Source organism: Pseudorca crassidens, chromosome 10 (genome assembly GCF_039906515.1).
Source record: "Pseudorca crassidens isolate mPseCra1 chromosome 10, mPseCra1.hap1, whole genome shotgun sequence".
Classification (NCBI taxonomy): domain Eukaryota; kingdom Metazoa; phylum Chordata; class Mammalia; order Artiodactyla; family Delphinidae; genus Pseudorca; species Pseudorca crassidens.
This window is the reverse complement of record NC_090305.1, coordinates 77,647,989-77,675,122: the sequence shown is the minus strand read 5'-3', so window position 1 is coordinate 77,675,122 and position 27,134 is coordinate 77,647,989. Positions and strand designations below refer to the sequence as shown.

General features: G+C 47.0%; 1 protein-coding gene and 1 long non-coding RNA gene across 40 annotated transcripts in view; one reads left to right on the top strand and one right to left on the bottom strand.

Annotated features, from left to right (window-relative positions):
- FHIT (fragile histidine triad diadenosine triphosphatase) overlaps positions 1–5,693 on the top strand; it is a 1,451,597-nt gene extending 1,445,904 nt beyond the window's left edge. For all 39 annotated transcript variants that reach the window (XM_067755027.1, XM_067755025.1, XM_067755001.1 and 36 more), the window contains one exon: positions 5,385–5,693. The gene's annotated coding sequence lies outside the window, so the exon portion shown is untranslated. The remainder of the gene's footprint in view (positions 1–5,384) is intronic.
- Positions 1–27,134, bottom strand: part of LOC137232603 (uncharacterized) — a 324,779-nt gene that overhangs the window by 51,295 nt on the left and 246,350 nt on the right. The window contains exon 3 of the long non-coding RNA XR_010947092.1: positions 12,981–13,174. This is a non-coding gene — a long non-coding RNA (uncharacterized lncRNA). The remainder of the gene's footprint in view (positions 1–12,980; positions 13,175–27,134) is intronic.

The window sequence follows — 27,134 nt, the reverse complement described above, 5'->3', positions numbered from 1 at the left end:
CCATATCCCCTCCCTCTTTCGTCTCCCTCCCACCCTCCCTATCGCACCCCTCCAGGTGGACACAAAGCACCGAGCTGATCTCCCTGTGCTATGCGGCTGCTTCCCACTAGCTATCTATTTTACGTTTGGTAGTGTATATATGTCCATGCCACTCTCTCACTTCATCCCAGCTCACCCTTCCCCCTCCCCATGTCCTCAAGCCCATTCTCTAGTAGGTCTGCATCTTTATTCCTGTCTTACCCCTAGGTTCTTCATGACATTTTTTCCCTTAGATTCCATATATATGTGTTAGCATACGGTATTTGTCTTTCTCTTTCTGACTTACTTCACTCTGTATGACAGTCTCTAGGTCCATCCACCTCACTACAGATAACTCAATTTCGTTTCTTTTTATGGCTGAGTAATATTCTTTGTGTTTGATCTATCCCTTCAAAGACAAGAGTGACAGTGCTGAGTCTGTGGCCACTCCATAAAGGACAGCCCCGGGGTGAGCCCCGACCCCGCCTCAGGGCAGAGGTCTGCATCTCCCCTCCTGAGGGGGGCTGGCCACATGGTGCCCGGAGCCCCGCTCAAGGTGACAAATGCGGACGATTGGGAAACAGACCCTGTTTAAAGGGAAGTTAAGTAACACCCTCTCATAGTAGGAAGTTGTGTTATTGATCCGCAGGTGTAACCAGCCACAGAGGAACCGTTTTGAGTGAGAAAAAGTGCTGGGAAGTTGCCCTGCTCTCTTGAGTCCATCCTCACATCACTGGGTTTCTGGCCACTGCCCTTGGGGAAGGGTAACCCCTTCCTGGCTGTAAATGGATGGATAATTGCATCGCCTCGGTTCATAGTCAGAGTGGCTCTCTGATCCTTCCCATTTCTTCTCCCCCAGCTTCTTTTTTTACCCAGGTACTGTAAGAGATGGCCATCAGCAGCTTTTGTGGTCCAATTTCTGAGACCAGTTTATTAAGAAAAAACTGAAAAGTAGGGGTCAGGGGTGCCTGCCCTTAGAAAATGGCTCACCTTGCTTTTGCTGTGAGCAAAATGACTTTCCACGGCTGTCTGCCTGTATCTGGAGCCTGCTACAAACCAAGAATTACTTTTTTTTTAAAAAAAGAGAGAGCTATTACAGAGGAATTTTATGTTAGGGTCTCACAGCTTTGTTTTGTGGGCGAGTGTAGTTACTCTGTTTTAAAACCATTTCTGTGTCAGCTTTGGGATGGAGGCAAAACAAGTTAATTTATTCATCCTTGCAGGCAAGAGGCACTACCTTTGATGGACAATACTTGTCCCGTACGTGTGGCTCTGCTAAGAGGGCAGAGGACCGACAGCCTTAGTAGAAGTTGAATATTTGCCACTGAAGGCTCCTGAAACCTGTCTCCAGCAACTGAATTGCTTTGGGCCTTTGGAGCATTTTCCTGGGAGCACACTCTGGAATTGAATGAAGAGAGAGACAAGCTTGGAGGCTTCACCTTCACACTTAATAATTCCCTGCCAGCCCAGGCCACGCTCCAGATGGTTACATCAGAATCTCTAGGGCTGGGGTGAAGGCTTGGTATTGTTTAGACCTCCCCAGGGGGTCTAAACCATAAAGTAGGTGAGAGACACTACTTTAAAGAAACAGGAAGGCAGATTGTGTTTTTACGGTCCCCAAAGTTCCTCTGACACTCTACCAAGGTAGATTACCTGGGGTCAGCTCCCACCCAGGTTCATCTTTAGAAAGAGAGACAGTGATCTGTTTTCTTAGCTTCAAGACAGAAGGGTCCTCCTCCGCTGGGCCTCTAGGATGGAGGAGGGACAGGGTTAATAGGGAAGAGTCTCCTTCATTGACACAGTAAGAAGAGGTTCCCTTGAATATACGCAGAGGGTGGTTGGAACTGTTGGAAACAGAGGACTCTGCCTGATGGAAGCCTGATGATGCCCTCATGTTTAAGGAAACATTGGCGTGGTTCAGTTCAGACCCCGGCTGGGATCCCCTGGCCCCCTGCTTTTACCCTGTGCTCACTCAGGCGGGACAACAAACTGCAAATCGATTCCAAAGACTTTCCTGAAGGTTTCAGGGAGAGATGGGCAAAAGGATTACAGCCCACACAGCAGATCTTACTCAAAACTTACTTACATATATATGCGTTAGCATACGGTATTTGTTTTTCTCTTTCTGACTTACTTCACTCTGTATGACAGACTCTAGGTCCATCCACCTCACTACAAATAACTCAATTTCGTTTCTTTTTATGGCTGAGTAATATTCCACTGTATATATGTGCCACATCTTCTTTATCCATTCATCCGATGATGGACGCTTAGGTTGCTTCCATGTCCTGGCTATTGTAAATAGAGCTGCAATAACTAACACACCATTGTAAAGCAATTATACTCCAATGAAGATGTTAAAAAACAAAACAAAACTTACTTACATCTTCTCCATCGGACTGTTTTATTTTCCTTCCTAATTCAAAGCTCCCCTCTCCAAAAATCTCTTCTACCCTGCAGAGCGACGGGGCCTCCCTTCTGTCTCCATTTCCTGCTCTGTAAAGCCACCCCTGCTCTGAGCTTCGTGATGCCACCTGTTCCTCCTCCAGCGTGGCCTTGCAGGGGGAGGGGACAGTCCCAGCTCATCTTCACTGTGTTCCTCAGGAACACAGAAATACTTGAAAAGCACGTGTTCAGGGGGATCAGTCAAACCTCAGACATTCTGGGCTTCTGTTCTCAGAACCCCAAAAGCCCACATTTTCTGGACTGCTCACCTGGCACCCGATTATCTACTGCCTTGCCTCACCCTGTGTGATGGGTTTCCCCAAATGGGCTGGAAGCACCTCGAGGATCTCATTGTTCAACTCTTGGCACCCTCCTTAGAGCCTTATTCATGCTTCAGTAAATACATTTGTTGATACGCCCACATGGCATTGAAAACACCACTGCCTAAAGGTGAGATCAAAGGGAAGTGGGGACATGAAGGGCACGTGGTACATGTAGTCCAACCAGAAGATGGCAAGGTGAGTCCGCTGCCCAGATGTGCCCTCTTGGATAATGAGGCCGAATCTCCGGCCTTGTAGCTGAGCCTGACTTTCACTTGCTTTGACGCTCGTGGGCCTCTGCTGCCTGGTGGCCTCTGCCTTGCTGTGCAACACAGAGAGTAAGCAGTGATGAGGACAGCAGCAGAGGCTCACACTGGTGGGTCCTTCTGATGCGGTAGGCACGGCTCTGAGCGCTTTACATGTGTTCACCCACTCAGTCCTTCCCGCAGCCCCAACCTTGCACGTCTTACGTCACCCCCACACACACACGCAGCCAGTAAATGACAAGGCTGGGCTTCTGCCCCAAGTCTCAAAGTCCAACATGTTCACTCGCTGTGCTCTGGCAATGAAAAGCTTCCAGGCTAGTTGGAGAGAAGGAACTGCTGAAGACAGAGCCTTAAGTAGCCAGGCGGACGGCTTGAATGCCAAGGCCGTGTGAGGCATGCTTTGCAGAAGCATCAGAAGCAGACTGACAGAAGGCCTGCTCAGGAATGGACGCACAGGCAACCCGGGAGATTCAGAAATGACAGGGCTGGTGTCGGGAAGGGCGGGTGAAGGAAATAACACAGGGCCGCGGTGTTTAAAAGACCAAAAATAAAACCGAGGGAAACTTCTCCTAGGACATAAATCTGCCCTCGACAGGTGAGGCGGAGGAAAAGAAAGGGCACATCCATTTTCAGGCCTGCACAGGTGCCTCTGACTCAGAGGCAATAATCGTTCAAGGACACGGGCAATGATGAATGAGCGGGAGATGACGCACGTGTGCAAGCAAGATGGGTGGTGCTGGGAACAGCAGGGAAAGATCCCAGCATCACACAGGAATGAGACAGGCCCCCTTCTGCAGGGGGTTGGGAGGATGCAAATTGACTGGTACCCACCCCCTACTTTCCACGCCACACTTACAGACATCAGTGGACCTGGGGAGGCGGGGAGGCGGGGAGGGGATCCTGAACCGAAGTGTGAAGGCTGAAGCAGAAGTGAGTTGGTTTCTGTGTTCTGGATCCTGGAAGGGAGCAGATGTAATTCCAAAGGGATGCCCTGCCTGCCCTTTGCTCTCTGGCCTTCTTATGAACTTACAGAAAAAGTATAGCGCTGGACTCACTAAAAACTCACTGCATGAGCCAGAGGCTGAAGTGTGTGCCCGTGTGTCCTCACCCAGTGGGGTTGAATGGGCCCGTATTGAGGTATTGAGCATATCCTTGAACTACACACGGGAACGAGCAGGAAGCTGGGTCTTTGCACCTTGGCCTCCCAGGTCTGTGTCCACAGTGTTGCACTCAAAGCCATGAATAGCGAACAGTAAGTGAAAAGCCATGTAAATCTTCACTGAAGTCTCTGGAAAACCCTGAAGGAAAGTCCATTTGTGCTTCTCCACAGTGGTTCTCAAAATCTCTTCGTATATCACACCCATGGTAGCTGCCCCTAATATCTCCTAAGAGCCTTTTCTTTCAACCTCCCCCAAATTGTATGAAATCTAGCCTGCAAAATTCTGCTCTTTCGCCCCCTCCTATTTAATTTTCCCTTTCCTGGAATGGTCTGCCCTTGGAATGTCCCCCAAGCAAGTCAGCCCCGGCTAATCCAGCTCCTGACCACACCCACGTTACTAATCCCAGTGAGTAAGGCCCAGAAGCCAAGTATCCGACAGCTTCTCCTTTGGGGTAAAGAGAGGGTATCAGAGCTATGAAATACATTTCTGTGAGCTAGGAATTATCTTTTTTTTTTTTTTTTTTCCCGCAAATAAGATTAAAGGGCTTCCCCCACTTTCCTGTTTTATAAGTAGAAGTCCTTTGTTTAGGCCTGGCCTAAACCCTTCAGGTAACTTGGCCTTGAAGCAAAGCTGATTCTGCTTGCTACACACTAGCTCAAGAATTCCCCCATCCAGCGGCGGGTGCCTCAGACTATGATCGTAGGGACGCTTGCTAACAAGCACAGATTCTTGGCCTTCTCTCCACACCGGCTAATTCAGAACGTGGAGGACAGGCTGGAGAAATCTGTGTTTTTCTTACAAGCTTGCCAGGTACTTCTGATAATGTCTATATTTGAGAATCTATTCTTACCTAATTCAAGGTCTGAATTGGCTTCATTTTGTATGTAAGACTTGCATCCTTAAAGCAGATTAAGAGACCATGCGGTTGACCTCTGGGGCCTAGGCTGTGGGCAGAAGCCACAGAACAGGTGGAGATCCAGGGAGTACGGGCATCTGCAGGGCTGGAACCCACCTATGTCACGCCACCGGCCCACATCTGTATGGCTTCGTGTAACGTGTTAATGGCAATCTAAGAGATCGGCAGTAAGCAGATTTACATTTTGTTTATTGCCATGGTTCAAAACAAATGCTATTTGTTCTAACTAAATGTCTGGTTTATGTTCTGTCATTTCCAGGCACCAAAGGAACTCAAACAAGTCCCAAGGCATAAGGAAATGGGGCTCGTGCTTTAGGACCCTGCGGCACTGAAACTGAAGCTAAGCAGATTTTATTACATCCTACAATTCGACAACCTTTTGCAAAGCATCTTATTATGCTTGTGGAAGCAATCGGGGTTATGTTTCAATCGCAATGACTGACAGGCTGCCTTCAAAACAACGGCACCCGTGGCCCTTCCACACTTCCTTGGCTATGTACTTAGAATAGAACCTTTTCTAAGTTGCCCCTTGGCCTGGATGGAAATAAAATGATAGTTAAAATATTTAGCTTGCATGTTGGCTAACTTAAAAATTGACATTTGGGGTCCTCTGAAAGGCACGACTGAGGATAGATCAAATCTCCTGTGCTTCCTGTAAACCAAAGGTTTGTTAAGGCTGAGAGAAGATTTACAGAGTTTCCTTCGTGGTAGGTGAGATAATAGAGTAAGAAATGTCCACCTTTTCCTCGGTTATATTCTCCTCCTGCCTTCGGTGCAGAGAGGCAGATCTGAAGGAGCTTAAGATGGCAAAATTAGCTTCAGGAAACTAATAAACATGTAATATGCTGGCTAGACACCGTTCTGGGCTGCTGGAGTGGTAGGAATGTAAGGAAAAGAATGGGGCAGCTCTCAAAATTGGTTGAGGAAACATGCCCCTTGCCCGTAACGGTCAATTTCTTTAAGGAAGGATGACAGAAGTAGGCTCGCTCTTTCCTCTAGTAGATTAATAAAACAGGGGATTCGAGTTTATAGAGGAAAAAGTAAAACACGCCAAGAGCACTGCTACAAAGAGCCCAGAGCAGGACTTTTCCTTTTCACGAAAAGCCTCCTTGAGAATCTCTTTTGGCTTACGGGCTACTCCCTGACCCCAGCACCATCTCCAGCATATGGTGTGTTAGTTTCCTGTAACAAATCACCACAAACTAGGTAGCTTAAAACAACAGAAATGTGTCCTCTCCCGCTTCTGGAGGCCAGACGTCCACAATCCTGCCAGGCTGGGCTCCCTGCAGAGGCTCTGGGGGGCTCTCTCCTCGCTGCTGGTGGCTACTGGCAGTCCTGGAGTTCCTTAGCCTCACCCTAATCTCGGCCTCTCTCTTCACACTCCTCCTTTTCTCTCTGTGTGTCTCTCCTCTGTGCATCCCTTACAAGGACACTTGTTATTGGATTTAGGGCCCAATCAGATAATCCACATCCAAGATACCATTTACAGATTCTAGGGGTTTGACGTGGACATAGCTTTTACGGAGGGGCCACCATTCAACCCACTGCTTTGACTGTTTTTCCGATACAGGATATGCCAGCAGACTGAGCGTGACTGAACTGCATCTGGTTTCCAGTCTTCTTGTGTGTCCTTGCCAAAGCCTGAATTATTCATTGTTTGCAATGCCTTCTTGAGACCCTTCCGGTTCCCAAGGCTAGCTGAAAGTAAAAAGCACTGCAATCTGAACTGGATGTGTTCAGAAGATAAAATGCCAGTGAGGGAAGATGGCAAATACTGGTAATTCCCCCCAGCTCAAGGGTTGCCGATTTACGGTCCAAAGAAGAGCCCTAAAAATACCAATTTCTTTTTATCCCCAGCAGGTCAAAGACTGATTCCAGCTCAGTTTCAATAGCAAATGTCACCAGAAGCCCTGGCCCCTGCCTTCAGGGCTAATTCCGCATTTCACTCATTGGCTTTTGGTCAAAGAAGTAAATAAACAGTCACTGATGAGACAGCTGAGTCATACTGGAAGCCTACTTGCAGTTTTGTTTTCCGTTGTGCAGTTAAAACCCTACAGGAGCCTCATTTCTGCCTGTCCTCCCATGGATCTCCTCAGTTCAGTGTCCTCCTGTAACCCTGCCACGGTTGGGAGGCTGTGGAGGCCCCGGGTGAGAAGGGCAGCCCTCAAGCTTGACCTCCAAGCCAGCCCCAGGAGCCCAAGCTTAGCTGGAAGGCACAGTAACCCAACAGGGACTGTTTACAGTGCCTTTTAAGAGGTGTTTCAAGAACTAACAAAGCCTACCGATACTAATAGGGAAAAACCGACTATGACTCTCCAAAAGGCAATGGAGAACAATGCTTAGGTCAGAACAGTGTCCCTGGCGGTAGCCTTCTTTTTCTCTCTGATTTCTTCTTGGGCACAAACACCCACTAGGCTGCTGCTGTTTTGCTCAAGAGCTAGAGAGTTGCTCGTTTTACAGTAAACAGTGGATCACTGCGTGTGTGTATGGGGTCCATTTCCAGTGCTGTGCTTGTCAGTGCGGCAGGCACTCTCTATGTTGACAGCATTCCAAAGGAAGGCATCTTCTGATGACCCCTGAGTACTCACTTTCCAAAGTCTAAGCCCATTCCTTATCTTTACTGTTCCACCTGCCATCAAAATCCAAAAGGTGGGGCTTCCCTGGTGGTGCAGTGGTTGGGAGTCCGCCTGCCGATGCAGGGGACACGGGTTCGTGTCCCGGTCCGGGAAGATCCCACATGCCGTGGAACGGCTGGGCCCGTGAGCCATGGCCGCTGAGCCTGCGTGTCCAGAGCCTGTGCTCTGCAACGGGAGAGGCCGCAACAGTGAGAGGCCCGCATACCACAAAAAAAGAAAAAAAACGTCCAAAAGGTGGAAGAGAATGATACCCTGTTTTTGGCAAGGAGCCTGAAAGGACCTTTCCCCATGATTGTCTTTACCACAGCTGACCCCAAACTATAGAAGAATACTTCTCGGACCCCATCAGTTCTTTCAGATGGTAAGAAGGAGCTGTGTGTCTCATTGAATGAACATAAACCTCTCCCGTCCATCCTTCTCTGTGTCCAAGCTTGCAACCAAGGTCTGGGCAAGAACTTACTTTTTCCGATGGTCTGTATTTGTTGGGTGTGCTTGCACGACTTACTGGTGAAAGAAGGAAACTAACTTTTGGTGTGTATTTATTGTAGATATATTTGCAGAGGCTATTTAATCCAAACAAGATCCCTATAGAATATAGATGCAAATTTAGGCTCAGAAAGGTTAGGTAACTTGCTCAGGGTCACAAAGTTGATAGTAGGTGGGTTTGGGATCAACTCAAGTCTGATTCCCAAAACCTATGCTCTTTGGAGAAGAATTGATAACCAAGGACTTTCAGCAAATATAATAAATACCATTTCCAGTTTCTCTCCTTTCTTGAGTTGGCAGGTTGGTCCTTTGTACTGATGTTCAAAGGGGAAGGGGGAGGGGTATTTAAGGGAAGGCAGGGGATATCCAAACATTCTCAAGATGAGAGCATCCCTTTAATCATATAAATGAAGGCAGCTAATGGCATTTCTATAACTTAACAACACGTGGGAAGGGTATTACTAAAAATGCTTACTATGACTATGCGGGACGTGTGTTAACCAAAAGGTCAATGATTACCTATCGTAGAAATAAAACCACCTAAAATAATTGACATGTAGTTCCTTAGTTACAGGGATCGAAAATGTGTCAGTCCCACTTGGAACCACCACCCCCCCCCCCCCCCCCGCCACCAAGTCTGGCCACACACTTGCAGTTCATTTCAGTTCTAAGGTCATTTTGACCGCCTACTACGCATGGGACTTGAAGGCTATGGACTCAGCGCCCCAAGTGGGGTGGCCCCTTAGGTAAAGCTGGAAGGTGGAGCGAGTGTAGGTGCAGAGAGAAGAGTGGGGGGGCAGGGCCAGATGCTCAGCAAGGACACAGGCCCAATTCGAGGCACCTAGAAGGCTTCTTTCTGAATCGATTTTTCTTTCTCTTCCTCCTCATGTGATAGATACCGCTTAACAGTACATCTTTGTACCAACAATGTTATGCTAGGCATTCTCAAAGCGTTATTTCATATAAGCCTCACAAAAATCAACCGATCTTCCTTCTTTCCTTCCTCCCTTCTTTTTTTTTTTTTGCGGTACGCGGGCCTCTCACTGTTGTGGCCTCTCCCATTGCGGAGCACAGGCTCCGGACATGCAGGCTCAGCGGCCATGGCTCACGGGCCCAGCCGCTCCACGGCATGTGGGATCTTCCCGGACCGGGGCACGAACCCGTGTCCCCTGCATCGGCAGGCGGACTCTCAACCACTGCGCCACCAGGGAAGCCCCCTCCCTTCCTTTTTATTTTTACTTAACAAATACTTATTTGACACCTATTGTGTGCCAAGTATTGTATGTATAGGTGCAGGTGCGACAGTGCTGAGCAGAAACATCTGGAAGGAACTGTTATCCTCCTTCTACAGAGGAGGAGTGAGCCTGAAGGTTAGAGAGTTCGTGACTGGCTTAAGGCCACACACTAGTAAGAACGGTGTCCCCGTACTGAAGCCTGGGGCTCCTTCCCCTGAGCCGAGCTGTCTCGCAGCAGTCAGGGGGAGGGGCCGCAGTGGATGCCCTAAGACCATGTCCTGCTCTTCCCTGCAGACCAGGCCCAGTAAACCCACCTACTCTCTCCAGATCAGAATGAGCTGGGGAAACTCAGTGTAGGCTACTAAGGTTCAATCTTTGTCAAGTCAAAGAGCATTTACTAAGTAGCCTCTGTGTGTCCATCCTGGGGGACCCTGAGAGCAACTGGGGCTTTCCTGTACTCTTATTCCACCTGGAAATGCCCCACTGTCCTCTCACATGTTGGACAAATAGCAGCAGTTTGGCCGCTCTCTGTGTATTCTGGCCCGGGGTCAACATATCCCTCTGCCAACATATCCCTCTGCCGCACTGTTTCTCAGGAAGGCTCTGGAATAATACTCCCAGATCCTAAACGAGCCCCATGCTGCTGGTCATACTTCAGTAAACAGCCTTCCCATCCGGACTGCTCAGGTCTTATTTACCCATCTTTCTGATTTTCTCTCCTGCCCCTCCCCTCTTTTTCCCTTTTTCATCCTTTCCTTTTTTTCTTCTCTCTGCCAGAAAACAAAACAAGTTTATAATCTGAAGGCACAGTGTAAAGCACTGGTTTCAAGCTTTAACCTCCATCAGTGTCACCGAGAGGGCTTCTAGAACTGATTGCGAGGCTTTACCTGCAGAGTTTCTGATTCAGTGATTCAGCAGGTCTAGAGCGGGGCCTGACACATTCCCAGATAAAGCTGCTACTGGCGGGTCAGGGCCCACACTTTGAAAACCGCTGGCCTAAAGGGATGATTTTTTTTTTTTTTTTCCCTACAAATAAACAGAATTTGAGCTCAGTGCAGAATTCAGCTTGTTTTCCAGGCCCTGCATTTAACATATCCTAGTCCAGAGGTAACGAACTTCAAGTTAAAGCCAATCAGGCTACTCAGAAGCATCTCCAGTAGGTTTTTAGAGTTATTTAACACCACAGAAGACTTCTTGCCCGGGCTAATTAAGTGATTAGTTCAGATGGATAGTAGATGAACAAAGGGAATGTGGGGCAGCTACAGCTCACTACCAACTTAATAAAACGGTGCTAACTTCAACCGAGAGGAGCAGCATGGGTTTAAAACTGGGCTTAGCTGCTGACATCAGTGTTGTCATTGTTTCTATCTTAAGGGAAGAGGAGCTCACTCCTGCTATAGCTGGAATGTGCTTATGCAAAAGGACTCTTACAAATGGGTGACCCTGCTTGGCTTGCTTGGTCAGAGAACTCCATCATAAGGCATGGATACCATTTTAAATGAGAGACATTCACATCTACCTCCCAGAACTGTGTATATCCAGCAACCCAGTGGCTTGGTGTATGGGAAGCAGCTACCTCAAAAACCCCACTGGGGTCGTGTTACCGTTCAAAATCAAGTAAGGTGTAAGAGCCACATGTATCTGTAGCTTTGGAAGTTTGTCATCAGCCTGCCAGTCTCACGTTTTCAGGAGAAGGGATGGGGCAGGGATTCAGCATTCCCTGTGCAGCAACCATGGACCACTGACCTTTTGAGGCAGGCAATACTAGCCTGGTTTTACAAACAAGGAGAGATGATGATGATGATGATGATGGTGACGATGATGACGACGACAGTAGCAATCATAGCACTTAATATTTATTAAGCACTTACCATGAGATTATGTTCTGGGCATTTTTTTCTGGGTACTCTATATTTTTAACTCAGTCTTCACAACAACCCTATCAGTAAGTTCCATTATTATCCCATTTTACAGATAGGAAAACTGCAGCACAAGGATGTGCAACTTGCCTGTGGTTACCCGGTTAGTAAGTGCCAGATCTCGGATTTGCATTTGAACCCAGATGGTGTGAATCCAGAATCTATGATGACACATCCCTGCCTGAGAGGCAAACCCAAGGCAACCAAACTCTGAAGTCCCATCTCCCCACTGCCCTGACTCTTATCCCAGGGAAAGAGCCTGGTGGGGCTATTTCATTCACAACTAAAGACCAACACAACAATATTCCGCAGCACCACCTCTTTATCCCTCTGGAGAGCTGGGCTTTGTGTATTCCTAACGACTCTCACCAACTGATGCATGGGGCCAGCTGGCTTCAGGAGACAGTGGCTCCACGTTGGAAGTCAGCCCCAAAGAGGGAAGGGATGTCATTGCACCAAGCGCAATTTCCCCAAACTTCAGTCCTTCACAACCTTCCCAGCCTTCAACATTTTTGCCGTAGCTACATGATACCTATGTTATCTCCCTAATATATTTTCGTTTACTCAGTTCTCTGTTACTTACACGTGTTCAAGGAAACTTAACAATCACAGCAGCAAGTGGAAAACCAGTATCCCTTGCCATAAATAGAAGCTAACCACAAGGGTGAATATAAAGTTATTAAATTCTAACTGCATACAATCAGCTGCTGAGAGCCCTGCCTCTGAGGCCTGCCTTCTCACTTCATTACAAAGGGACGTTAGGAAGTGTTAGAGAGCTGTGAAAACACACTAGCAGCAGACAGAGTCCTGCTCCTTGAGGACTGAGAGGGAAATGGAAAGAGAATAACTTCTCACCTTGTGACTGGATGGTTTTTTGGATGTTTTGTTCGCTGACCCCTGAAAATCGTCTGCTGCCCCAGCAGAGCTGTGCCTCCCACTGCGGGCAACTCAGACCCAGCTGCGAGTGGCCTGGCTGAGCCCTATCGGCCAAAATGAGGCTCCTCTGCAGCTTCCTATGTACGGGGCACATCCTGAATCGGGGGAAACTATCTCAGGCTCAGGTGCCTCAGGGAAACAGGCACAAAAATCAGGGCAAGAAAAATGAGTACACTGTCAAAGAAGCAGAAGAAACTTCCCAGGTGATAGTGATCACTGAGGAGTGTTTCCTTTGAACAGAAATGCCTTTGATAGCACTTTCCTCTGTTCTCCTGGTATTTTGTTGCAAGAATGAATAAGCAGGAAGAAACAAATGGGCACTTTTGTGTTTTACCAGAATCTAAAGTGATGACCCAGTTTCAGGGGGGAAAGATCTCTAAATCTCTATTTCCATTTAAGGAAAGAAAAGGGGAGGGGAGGGGAGGAAGAGGAATAAATCCGGCAAGAGGGTCTGGTACCATGCCTCACCCCTCCCCCTCCCCCAAATCCAAAGATCCTCGAACACTCTTGTCTTACGTAACCTGAGGAAGTCACTACATCCCCCTCCTCCCATTCTTCTAACCCAGGCTTCTCTTCTCTGGCTGACAGAGTCCGTTTTTGGTGATGTAAAGAATGTAGATAGTGATAAGCTTTAAAAACTTACTGCATAGGGCTTCCCTGGTGGCGCAGTGGTTGAGAGTCCTCCTGCCGATGCAGGGGACACGGGTTCGTGCCCCGGTCCGGGAAGATCCCACATGCCGCGGAGCGTCTAGGCCCGTGAGCCATGGCCGCTGAGCCTGCGCGTCCGGAGCCTGTGCTCCGCAACAGGAAAGGCCACAACAGTGAGAGGCCCGCGTACTGCAAAAACAAAAAAACAAAAAAAAAACCTTACTGCATGGCCATTTTAAATAAGAAAAATGTCAGACCCAGCAAAACTCTCTTCCCATACGGTACATGGAGCACCCCGGACACCCCTATTGACAGTCGTTTGACATGATGGTGGTGGTGATGGTAAAGCTCTTTCCGTGGAGCAAACAGGTGCTTTACATCCAACAACCAGTGAATCCTCACAGCAACCCAGTGAGATGAATCCTATTATTCTTCCCATTGTACAGACTAGGAAATTGAGGCTGGAGAAGTTCAATAACTTGCCCGAGGTCATAGAGTTAGTAAGTGACAGAATCCGGCTCACACCTATGTCTGTTTTGCCCAAAAGTCTTGGTCTTAACTACCATGCTCTGTTGAGTCTCTGATGGAAGTGAACTAAATATTCATTATCATTTCCATATAATTATCTACAATTAATTTTAACAGAGAAACTAATAGAAGCCAAACCCTTCCCTGAGGCTCTACTGACCCAGTGTTAGTTTGCAAAAGACGTAGGAGCCTGATAGCTTTCTCAGATTAAAATCTTATTTCTCCTCTCTGTGCATATTACAGATCAAGTACGAATAAGGACAATCAAATCATAGTAGTTGAGGTTTACTGAGTACTTATCAGATGTCAGACATCATGCTAAACGCCTCCCATGCATTCTCTCTCTTAATCCTCACCCACCACCTTGTGGGACAGGTGTTGCCCATGAGAAAACTGAGACTCAGGGATGTTAATAACTTATTCAAGGTCACTCAGCCTATAAGGGGCAGAGCAGGAACGGTGAACCCAGCAACTCTCCTCAGAGCCCACACTAGGATCTCGTAGAACAGGAAGATCAAGGAGCACATGAGTTAGGGACATTGCACTTTCCTTTTCCAAAATTGCAATGATGGATGAAAGGAGCTCATGGAAACTTCCTGGGCCCTTCATACCTACTAGGCCTTTTTCTAGGCAAGTCATGCAGAGCAAAGACCAGCTAGAGATGAGCCCTTCACCAGATTTCCATGCTTTCTGCACTGCTGCATGACAAAGAGAATGCCATCTTTTAGGGTCTCAGGGAGGCTGTCTGTCTACAGCAGAACTCACCCCTAAGTAAGGGCTGTCTGTGTACACGACTCAGGAAGGTTTGGAGAGTAGGGGGATCCAACAGGCTTCCAGAATTAGTGTTCCGGAAACTCTTCAAAGCATCCACCCTAGACATTTTATGTTTCCTGATCTAGCTTCAGTGTACAGACTCGGATTACTTTTTACTGTTTAATTGTACAGAATGAGAAGCTGCTCCACCTAAGATTGCTTTAAATTGGAACGCACACGTTCCAGAGGGAACTTGCTAAAGAAACGCACAACCCAGGGCCTTCCCCTGGGAATCTCATTCTGTCGGTCTGGGATGAGGCCCAGGAAACTGCACCATGACAGCCAAGCCCAGGAGACTCTTCTATGGGTGTTCAGAGAGCACAGGCTGACCAACGCTGCTTTAGATCTCTCCCCTCCTTGGGGGTATAATCCCAAATTCAGATGTTTCCTCCTGCAGCACATCTTCTTGGACCACCCCCACCTAACTCTGCACCTCAGCTGTGACATGTCACTGTCACTGGGGCCTTTCAACTTTTTTCATCTATTTCATGACCAAGTGAGTGAGAGATATGGGTAGAAAAGGAGGGAGTAGAGGAAACAGAGAGAGAGGGAGGGAGAGAGAGACTAAGCTCTAATGACATGGTTTGGGCTTCCTGGATCTAGCTATACACGATGCCAACAGACTCTTGGACTTCAAATTATGTGAGCTAAGAAATTCACTTAAACAGCTACTAAGCAGGTATAGGAGAGAAAGGAATAAATCGGTAAAACAGACAAAGGAATAAACAGAACGTGCATAACACCATAAATAAAATCACCTAATCCCACTTACCCTGCCTCTGTGAGGCAGGCCCTCTGTGTTCTCATCACCACCAACGCCATTACTTCAATCTAATTCTGTGGCTTAACCGTCCAGGGTTCTGTACCCCAGGGAGCCGTGAGTATACAGCTGATGACTGTGGTTCCTCAAGGATGACCGCATCAAAAGTAAAGAAATAGGAACAGAAATTGTATCATGTCGCCGTCTTTATGTTTCCAGTATCAGCAGCTGATTGACAGAAAAGTCCCTGCTGAAGCCAGTTCTAAAGTGCCTCGCTGGTTCGAGTTTTCCTGCCAGAGGCTACGGCGCAAAAAGGAAGTGAGTCAATGGAACCAGATGCCCTGTGGCTTTTTACTGCAGATTAGAACTGGGAGCCCAGCAGGGGTCTCCTTACAAGTGTAAAACAGTGAGGGGCTCTTTGTGTCTCTTAGCATCTCTAAAAAGATTTTTTAAAATGTCTTGCTTTCCTCCTTTATGCTTTAATATTGGACCCCACGTTCCCTGGGATCTTAGGGGCATGAATTCCCATTGTAACCTTCTGACTTTTGTTCCCTGATGCCAAATTGTTCTTTTGGAGACAGAAACAGGATTGAAAGCTGGCCCAGGGACCCAGAACATTCCCGGCCTGGTCTGAATGCACAGCTGCCGTAGACAGCAAGCCTAGGTTGACTCTTTCCCCTGGGAGTCAGGAGCTGGATCAGCAGAACATCTCCAAGGGTCTGAGGCCACAGTTAGCAGCTACCCCAAGGCTGAACTCTGTGTCCGATGCTTCGCACACGTTCTCTCATGCAACTACCCTCTCAGGTTATCCTTTCACAAATGAGGAAAACCAAGCTCACAGGGGTTAAGTGATTTCTCCGACATAACAAAGCAAACAAGGGGCAGAGGCTGGATGTGAGCCTGGCTCTGTGGGACTCCAAAGCCTAAGACCGTCACCAAAAAGCCTGGAGCCGCAAAAACGCGCAAGCATTTAGGGACAGGAGTCAGCAAACTGTGGCTCACTGGTTGAATCCGGCTACCGATCTTTTCGTAGAAAAATTTTAGCACAACATGACTATACCTGTCATTTACATATTGTCAATGGTACACTCCCTCTACAAGCACAGAAGTGAGTCGGACAAAGAACTTGTGGCCCGCAGAGCCAGACACAGGTACTAAGCGCCCTTAAAAGAAAAGGTTTGCCAGCCTGGCTGAGGACACTGAACTTGGGAATCAGTCTGACTCAAGTCACTTCCCCTTGTCAGCTGTGTTCTCCAGCTGTTCTCACCTGAGACTCGGGGCTCCCAGGATCGCTGGCCTGAGGGAGGCCATAGTGAGAACGGAGTGAAACTCTGCATTTCAAGCACCTAGCATGCTCAGCAGGTATGTAAGGAAAGACAGCCTCTCGCTTGCCGCACAAGACTGTAGGACACCCCAATGCAGCAGGCGTGTGTGCCAACTCGCATTAGCGGGCAGAGAGCAGGACTGAAGCCCTGGGTGGGGTAAAGGGTGAGGACTCAGGCAAACTATCAAACCAGCCATTCCGGAAGGTGTGTGCTGGGGAAGCTAGTGAAGCCGTCTCGTTCAGGCTTCAGAGGCGGCACTAGGCCTCGGGTCGGACAAGGATGTGAAGGCCGGCTGCATGCCAAACCGCTGAGCTACACCCAGGCCAGCACACATCATAGACCACTAGGTAAGACACAGGGGAAGTCATGGGACTTCTTGCACTCGGAGGGTCTGGCCAGCCCCCAGGAATCAAGAACATTCCAAGACTTATGAGTTAAGCCCAAGGCATTTGTGACCATAAGCAGAGCTGCAAACTTGCAGGCAGGCTGATTGTATTAGCCTGCGGCCCGGTGCTGAACGCTGGGCTCCTTCGAGCGGCAAAGTGAAGTCTCACCTGTGGGGTGGACGCACCAGCCGGGACCTCCAGTTGGGACTCCAGCTTGCTGCTCAAGGGACTTCCCAGCGTTGCTTGCCTCTGGGTGGAGGTGCTTCCCCAATTCAGTGACGTATAAACCTCTGTCTTTACTATTCTTTCTTAGTTAGTTATACTATTCTTAATTAGTATACTGTAATCTTTGTTAATTCAATAAACTCTCTCTAAATTCTTGTTTAACTGAGTGTAGAGTGGTTATTTTGCCAGAGAATCCTACGAAGCTTGAAACTAACATTAAGGTTTTCGGCAAAACAGGTGTGGGACTCTCGGGACTGGCCCCATTGGGGCAACTCAACCCCTTCCCTGCCAGGCCGTCCTGGCTGCCCAGTCTCTGGAGCTGGGCTCTGAGAAAGAATACCTAAGAATCAAGGTCAGTCTAAGTTGTTCTTTATACAGGACCTTTGGGCTTTTTTTTCTCCTTCTTTCAGCCCAATGTTAAAAAAAAAAAAAAAAAGGTGGTAAAAAATTAAATGGCTCCCCCAGGACTCTATCATCTCATTGATGTATTAGGGATTCACATGTGTAACTCCTCTTAATACCAATGAGAGCAGAGCAAATAGTTGATTTTCTTTCTTGCAAAGGTGAAAAGTAAGTGTGTTTATCCTCTGTATTTGCAAGTCATCAGTGATGATTAAACTTAGGGGTGAGCCGAGTGGGACACGCCGAATGCATTTTTACGCCAACTTCCTTTTCTTCTTCTTAAAACATGAAGACTGTCTTGAAAGAAACCACAGGTCTCCAGTTGGCTTCACTGGAGTCCACACAGGGGCTCTTTGTGATTGCGCTGATAAATCATCACAACAATCCGATACTTCTCTCTTAACACAGCCCAGGGTTCTATCCCACTGAGAATCATCTCACATCAACATGGCACAAGCACAATGCAACATGGATGGCAGCCCAGAGTCACAGGGAAGAAACTCACTGTGTGAATGTGTTCTCCCCAACACGATCACCCCTCAGTTTCCCATACCAACTTGTTCTAGCCAAGAGGAGAGATTGTGAGCTCAGTGATACATTGAATGCCCAACTCAACTTCATTAACTAGAGCTAAGTGCTAACACTCACGGTAGCAGCTTCCAGCATAAATTAGTATCCATAATAAAGCATATAGTTAGCCACACATCCAAATGCTCTCCGTGATGAATGAGCCCCCAAAGCCCCCAGGCTGCTGTTTGACTTTCCTGAGATGGGTCTGTAGTAGCAGCCTGGTTCCCAAAGCTTCTTGTCCACCAGCAAAAGGAGCATCTGAGTTGACAAGGTTCTGGACAAATTCATCCAAAGTCAATAATGGAAGGTCAAGGAGAGTTATCTGCTTTCCTGCTGTAGGAGGGGCCCACGGGGAGTTAAGCTCAAAGTCAGGTTACGAGTGGAAATAAAATGCAAAGTTTTCCCAGTCACCTGCACTTAAGCCCTGGGGGGTGAACACCAAGAGCCTCTGGTCAAATATGTATGGGCACAGACATCTCTAGAAATGTCCATCCCCTGTATCTGGGTGGCTGGCCACTGACAAAGGACTTGCGGACCTGCCACCCCTTGCTGAGAGAGATTAGAGGATTTGCCCTGCAGGGTAGCAGAAGCTGTCACCCCAAAATATGTAACTCTGGCACGTGGAGCTGAAGACAGTCAAGACCCAGCAGACTCAGGAAAAACCTTTTAACTGCCTAAAAGAATTTAGATTGGGGGCCTGTACCAGGAAGAGAGCTATTGCCAGAGATCACTTTTTCACTCAAGACACTTACCTGCCTGCCAGGCGGACCCTTGTTTGCCAAACATCTCCCCCTCTCACCTTCCTGTGAACTGCCTGCCCCCCTGCGAAGCCCAGACCCCTATCCCTTTCCTTCGCTCAGGACAGTACACCAGCCTCAATTGTCCGGCTGCCTTTGAGTGTCAGATCTTTGGGGCTCCCATAGGTACATATATAATTCTATTTTTTTTTCCTCATGTTAATCTGCCTTTTTGTTATAGGTGGGTCTCAGCCAACAACCTGGAAGGATAGAGAGAAAATTATTTTTCTTCCCCTACAGTGTAAAGGTGCATAGGAGGCAAAGATTGAATTTGAGCCTAAAACTTCAATGGTGGTTCACTGCAGACGAAACCTTGGTTGAGCACCTATTCCAAACCACCCCCTATGCCGGCATGGGGGGGGCGCCCTCCCGCACAAATCCATCAGCTCCCTTCAGCGCGGCCCCTGACTTGGAGTCTGTCCCTCCATCTCTGTCTCTCTTCTTGCTCCTCTACCACTGCCCGAGGCCGAACCACTGTCCCCTCTGGTCTGACTTTGGTGACGGCCTCCCAGCCCCTTCTCCCAGCTTCTATCTCCTTCTAATTTATTCTCCACACACCAGCCAGAGTCTCACTAGAAGGTGTCAACCAGAGCCCACCATTTCCTACTTGAAAGCTCATAAGGGTCCCTACTGCACACAGGCTAAATCCTGAATGCCCGTCCCTGGCCTCCAAGCTCCCCTAGGCCCTGCCCCTGCCCACCTCTCTGACTGTGCTCTCATTTATCCTCCGCAAGGTCCCCCTTTACTACGTGGATGTTCATTTTTATAACCTCAGGTATATCAAGATCTCTCCTGCCCGAGTACCTTGATATTTGCTCTTGTCCTCTGCCTGGACTGTTCTTTTCCTGACTCTAGTCTTAGGTGGTTTTCCCTCAAGGTTCAGGTCTCGGCTCAAATACTGCCTCCTCCAAGACGCCTTCTCTGCCCACGCTCTGCTGAGGTTCCTCCCCAGGACTCCCCGCGTCATCCTCTTGTTTGTTTCATCCCTCCCTCGTATCACACTCAGAAAACATCATGTGTATTTGCCTACCCTGTCTCCCTCGCTTACAAGGGCAAGGAATTGACCCTCTTATTCATGCTATAGCCACAGCACCTAGCAAAGGGGCACGTCGGAAATTCTGGATAAGAATATGCTGACTGGATAAACAAGTAAGTGAAGAGCCGATAATCTAACAGCAGTGCAGCGTTCTCATCCATTATCCCACAGCTGCCTTCACACGTTAAGCGGGACTCAGACACTGAGCACAGGACTTCTTCCACGGGACGCAGCGAGTGCTTGCTGGAACTGAAAAAATGTCCTTAGAATAACAAGTGCTCCCATGCGTTTCCCTAGGACTGACTTTCACTACATCAATGCATCCAAACTCAGTAGGATATCCACAGAGTGGACAAACTCCTGGGCAATGGGAGATACCCTATCAACCATCCTTCACTTGCTAAGGAAACTCAAGGATCCCGAATGCAATGGGCAGACCAAGGAGCAAGGCTGACAGAGGGAGAAGGTGAGGATAGAAAAAGATCATAAAGGTGATCTTTATGGTAAAGGTGGTTCTAAAACTTCCTACCGGGCTCATCCAAAGGACAAGCCATGTGCCTATCCAGACCTACTCTAGAGGTGTCTCCAGAGGTCCTATTCATGGACTTCTTACTGAACTGAATCCTTTCTAAGCTTAAAGGAAGCTGCAGAAAAGGTTCCGCTTAATTACTCTGTTCTGGAAGCGCTGCCTTTTCGTTAGCTGAGAGCACAGGCTAGAGAGCTTACCATTCCAGGCTCTGGGCCCAGGGAGCTAAGACCCTTCACTCCAGGGCACAAAGTCAACCCCAGAACTTTGCTTTCGGGACCTCCATTGCAGCCATACTCACCAATGGAGTGCGTTTTATCCACCTGAGAGGTCAAGCCCTAGCCCTGTCCCCCACCCCTTAATACCACTTGGGCCACTTTTATGGAAGCGGTTTTGAAAAAAAAAAAAAAAAAAATGCCCCGGTCCTAAGTAGGATGCACAGTTCAGTTTCTTCTATGGTCAAACCTCCCTCAACTCTGACAAGCTCCCAATGGGCAGAGGTTTAGCTCAAGACTCCTCAGAGAGGCGCTAGCTGGCTCACAGTCTGTGGCAGAGATGTGGGACAACTCAGCCAGAAAAAGGAAGACTTTGGTAAACATAGTTTATTGCTCCAATAGTGAGAGCAGTGGCTCTGACCGTTGTTTGGAATCCCACACAGTGGTTTGGGTTCTGAGATTTCCAGAAGAGTTTCCACAGGATGCCGTTACTGAATTGGGTGTATGTGTGTGGTGTGTTGTGGTCTTGTTACAGCTGCTTATTTTAAGCCAGCTTCCCTTCACATTGCAAATAAATACATAAAACCAGCTTCTGAGCATTAGGAGGGCTCCATGGACGGTGAGTTATTGATTTCTCTGTGTAGGGATGTTCCCTAGAACAAGGCCAAGAAACTAACCTCTGCTTACTTGGAGATTTGAATACAGTCTTCTGGACAGCCCCATAGGCAAGAAGGTAAGTCTGGCTTTTTTTTTTCAAGAAATTAGTTGGCTACTATGCAATAAGAACTGTTTTAAAGCTCCCATGCCTCCCCTTGTAGCGAACTGATTTTCCATGGGTGGTTGGTCTCCTGTGTATAATAAGTAGGTCTGAGGAAAGTGCTGAATATATTCATTTAAAATAGACTCTCTGCACTGATGGCTGAGAAATTTCCAAGGGACTACTGCACTAGAGTGCTCTGCATAACTGAACACTGTGTCTGCAAATAAGACTAATAACCATCGTTGTTCAAATGATTACCGTATCATGGCTCTTAATCATCTACTGGAAGCGCTTCTGATGGGAAGACTTCTGTCATGATCAGGCAACCTTGCATTGACAGTCGCCCATACAGCTGGAATGGCCACCCACTTCTCTCCTGGCCATCTGCCTACTCACCTCTGTCCTTGGCTGAATTTCTCCCCCTGTAAAATGTGGAAATGGGACCAGATGATCTTGGAGGTTCTTGAAAGATCTGACATTGTTTTTTGGGTTTGGAAGAATGAAAGCATCCTCTTTCAGACACTCTCTGTATATGTGGAAGCAACCTGCCATGGTTACTAGCTTGTATGAAGTGGAGCTGGTGTTCCGATTGTCCCTACAGCCCTGAGTCCTAACCAGTTTGCCCTGATCTTTGGGCAAAGGGAAAGTAGAGAGCAGAGTCACTCTGTGTGACACGAAAGAACCATCCAAAAGGCATAGAGAAATATGTGCGTTTCCTGCTATTAACCAGGCAAGTACTATCCTATTCTCAGTAGAGATAAACATGGCACTCGGGAACCCACTGTCACAGGTTTCGCTGTTATATTAGTTGCTGGAATTCTCTGTACAGGCTGGTTGTAATACTGTCTTCTGACTACCCATTTGATAAATAAAGATGGGTCTGCTAGAGTCCCAAAGATGTGGGGAGACAGAGCCAATAGCTTGGTGTAATTCCCTCACACATAAGGCCAAATACACATGCATGTGTGCACATGCCACAGCTGACGGCAGCAGCTCAATGCAGCACAACCGGGGAGACTTTTAGTTAACACATGTTTGTGAAATGCGACGCCCAGTGGGCACAAGTGAAATACTTCACCTGCTCACCCCGGCACCGAAGCGAGCCTCCAGTCCCCAAAGCTGGTACAGCAACCTCGCAGTCCCCACATCTGCCTCACGACCACGCAGGGCTGGGCCAGGCTGCGAGCTCTGCAGGCAGAACAAGCCACTGGAAGGGCAGCGTGGGATGGCCCATGGGGCACAGACCACGACCTCTGCAGCTCAGCTCCTCTGCCCCTCCCGCTCGGCGGTGCAGGGCTGAGGAATGAAGATGCCAATAAAGATGGACAACCTGGAAGAAATGGACAAATTCTTAGAAATGAACAACCTGCCAAGACTGAATCAGGAAGAAACAGATAATATGAACAGACCAATCACAAGCACTGAAATTGAAACTGTGATTAAAGATCTTCCAACAAACAAGAGCCCAGGACCAGATGGCTTCACAGGCGAATTCTATCAAACATTTAGAGAAGAGCTAACACCTATCCTTCTCAAACTCTTCCAAAATATAGCAGAGGGAGGAACACTCCCAAATTCATTCTACGAGGCCACCATGGTATCTGGTTTTGACACCAAAACCAGACAAGGATGTCACAAAGAAAGAAAACTACAGGCCAATATCACTGATGAACATAGATGCAAAAATCCTCAACAAAATACTAGCAAACAGAATCCAACAGCACATTAAAAGGATCATACACCATGATCAAGTGGGGTTTATTCCAGGAGTGCAAGGATTCTTCAATATATGCAAATCTATCAATGTGATAAACCATATTAACAAATTGAAGGAGAAAAACCATATGATCATCTCAATAGATGCCGAGAAAGCTTTTGACAAAATTCAACACCCATTTATAATAAAAACCCTGCAGAAAGTAAGCATAGAGGGAACTTTCCTCAACATAATAAAGGCCATATATGACAAACCCACAGCCAACATCATCCTCAGTGGTGAAAAACTGAAAGCATTTCCACTAAGATCAGGAACAAGACAAGGTTGCCCATTCTCACCACTCTTATTCAACATAGTTTTGGAAGTTTTAGCCACAGCAATCAGAGAAGAAAAGGAAATAAAAGGAATCCAAAATAGAAAAGAAGAAGTAAAGCTGTCACTGTTTGCCGATGACATGATACTATACATAGAGAATCCTAAAGATGCTACCAGAAAACTACTAGAGCTAATCAATGAATATGGTAAAGCTGCAGGATACAAAATTAATGCACAGAAATCTCTGGCATTCCTATACATTAATGATGAAAAATCTGAAAGTGAAATCAAGAAAACACTTCCATTTACCATTGCAACAAAAAGAATAAAATATCTAGGAATAAACCTACCTAAGGAGACAAAAGACCTGTATGCAGAAAATTATAAGACACTGCTGAAAGAAATTAAAGATGATACAAATAGATGGAGAGATATACCATGTTCTTGGATTGGAAGAATCAACATTGTAAAAATGACTCTACTACCCAAAGCAAGCTACAGATTCAATGCAATCCCTATCAAACTACCACTGGCATTTTTCACAGAACTAGAACAAAAAATTTCACAACTTGTATGGAAACACAAAAGACCCCAAATAGCCAAAGCAATCTTGAGAACGAAAAACAGAGCTGGAGGAATCAGGCTCCCTGACTTCAGACTATACTACAAAGCTACAGTAATCAAGACAGTATGGTACTGGCACAAAAACAGAAAGATAGATCAATGGAACAGGATAGAAAGCCCAGAGATAAACCCACACACATATGGTCACGTTATCTTTGATAAAGGAGGCAGGAATGTACAGTGGAGAAAGGACAGCCTCTTCGATAAGTGGTGCTGGGAAAACTGGACAGATACATGTAAAAGTATGAGATTAGATCACTCCCTAACACCATACACAAAAATAAGCTCAAAATGGATTAAAGACCTAAATGTGAGGCCAGAAACTGTCAAACTCTTAGAGGAAAACATAGGCAGAACACTCTATGACATAAATCACAGCAAGAGCCTTTTTGACCCAACTCCTAGAGAAATGGAAATAAAAACAAAAATAAACAAATGGGACCTAATGAAACTTAAAAGCTTTTGCACAGCAAAGGAAAACATAAACAAGACCAAAAGACAACCCTCAGAATGGGAGAAAATATTTGTAAATGAAGCAACTGACAAAGGATTAATTTCCAAAATTTACAAGCAGCTCATGCAGCTCAATAACAAGAAAACAAACAACCCAATCCAAAAATGGGCAGAAGTCCTAAATAGACATTTCTCCAAAGAAGATATACAGGTTGCCAACAAACACATGAAAGGATGCTCAACATCATTAATCATTAGAGAAATGCAAATCAAAACTACAATGAGATATCATCTCACACCAGTCAGAATGGCCATCATCAAAAAATCTAGAAACAATAAATGCTGCAGAGGGTGTGGAGAAAAGAGGACACTCTTGCACTGCTGGTGGGAATGTGAATTGGTACAGCCACTATGGAGAACAGTATGGAGGTTCCTTAAAAAACTACAAATAGAACTACCATATGACCCAGCAATCCCACTACTGGGCATATACCCGGAGAAAACCAAAATTCAAAAAGAGTCATGTACCAAAATGTTCATTGCAGCTCTATTTACAATAGCCCGGAGATGGAAGCAACCTAAGAGTCCATCATCGGATGAATGTATAAAGAAGATGTGGCACATATATAAAATGGAATATTACTCAGCCATAAAAAGAAACAAAATTGAGCTATTTGTAATGAGGTGGATAGACCTAGAGTCTGTCATACAGAGCGAAGTAAGTCAGAAAGAGAAAGACAAATACCATATGCTAACACATATATATGGAATTTAAGGGAAAAAATGTCATGAAAAACCTAGGGGTGAAACAGGAATAAAGACACAGACTTACTAGAGAATGGACTTGAGGATATGGGGAGGGGGAAGGGTAAACTGTGACAAAGCGAGAGAGAGGCATGGACATATATACACTACCAAACGTAAGGTAGATAGCTAGTGGGAAGCAGCCGCATAGCATAGGGAGATCAGCTCGGTGCTTTGTGACCGCCTGGAGGGGTGGGATAGGGAGGGTGGGAGGGAGGGAGATGCAAGAGGGAAGAGATATGGGAACATATGTATATGTATAACTGATTCACTTTGTTATACAGCAGAAACTAACACACCATTGTAAAACAATTATACCCCAATAAAGATGTTAAAAAAAAAAAAAGTGATGCAGTTGAGGATTGCAAAGAGCAGAGGAGGTGAGACTTTGCTGAGGTGGAACTACTAAGATTCAACAAATGAAATGGAAGTTGTTTCTCCGTTTGTATCTTGGAAGCCTGGGTAGCACGGCTGAGGATCCTAGCGATGCCCCATATTCTTATTTTTTTTTAATAAATTTATTTATTTTAAAAAAAAGAGTCTAAGTCCATTTTTGAGGTTGGACTGCTGATTACCTTTAAGCCCCATGCTTCCCCGTTACGACTTGCCCTACATCTGGGCACTCCCTCCCTTGGACCTCACAGGGAAGTTCAAGCCACTGGAAACCCAGCCTTAAGGGGAACCCTAACCCTGGCCCATCCACTATGCACTAGGAACACCTGAGGACACCTGATCCTTCCCTCCCCCCCCCTCTGCTTACTTAACTCTGAACAGAACCTGAGCCCTCTCAGGCAATCCTTTGGCCGTTCATATATAATTAATAAGCTTTATTTCAAATCCACTGGTGCTATGTGTCTTGTATCCCTGCATCTATAAATTTTGGGGTGGGTGGGCTCACCCAGCATCCAGCAAGGGGTGCCTGGTGCCCAAATAAGACAGAAGACAGCCATAAGAAGCTCCATTCTCCACAGTAACGATATAACCTCACCTGAGAGTGGAGGCTGGTTATTGTTGTGTGCATGTACCCATTGCTCCTTCTTCTGGAAATCCCACCTCGATTTTCCTTGGGAACCGTTCCTCCTTATTCTCCATCCCTGTGTTTGGGCTGAGGCTGATGCCTCCCTTTGTCACAGGGCTCCAGGGTGGCCTTGACCTCAGCCTCGCCAATCCTTGCATTATGTCTTCTGGCCAGACTGATTGGTTCAGGGAAGGACCATGACCCAAACTGATCCAGGGAAACTAACCCTGGAGATCCTCTTGGGCTTTTTTTTTTTACTACCAATGTATTTATTTATTTTATTTTATTTACTTATTTTTGGCTGTGTTGGGTCTTCGTTGGCTTTCTCTATTTGCAGAGAACGGGGGCTACCCTTTGTTGCGGTGGGCGGGCTTCTCATTGCGGTGGTTTCTCTTGTTGTGGAGCACAGGCTCTAGGCGCACGGGCTTCAGTAGTTGCGGCTCATGGGCTCAGTAGTTGTGGTGCACGGGCTTAGCTGCTCGTGGCACGTGGGATCTTCCTGGACCAAGGCTCGAACCCATGTCCCCTGCATTGACAGGCGGATTCTTAACCGCTGCGCCACCAGGGAAGCCCCTCTTGGGTTTTAAAGGTGGAAGAGCTCTCTTTGCAATGGGCTTGCTGGCCGTAAGGCTCATCTAAGCCCGGAGTTGCCAGGGCCCACTGTACTGAGAGGTCCCCCCTTGGAATGAAGTCCCTCCCTGAAGTGAGGTCAATGTGGATGAAAGCAAAGCATAGAGACGAGAGGAGAGATTCCCAGTCCTCAGGATATTGTGGAATCCCTGGATTGAGCCAAACTCAGTGTCAGATCTACTCCAAGGTGTTGTCGTTGCACAAACTAATAAATTCCCATTTCATTTTACGGTTCTTTTAGTTGG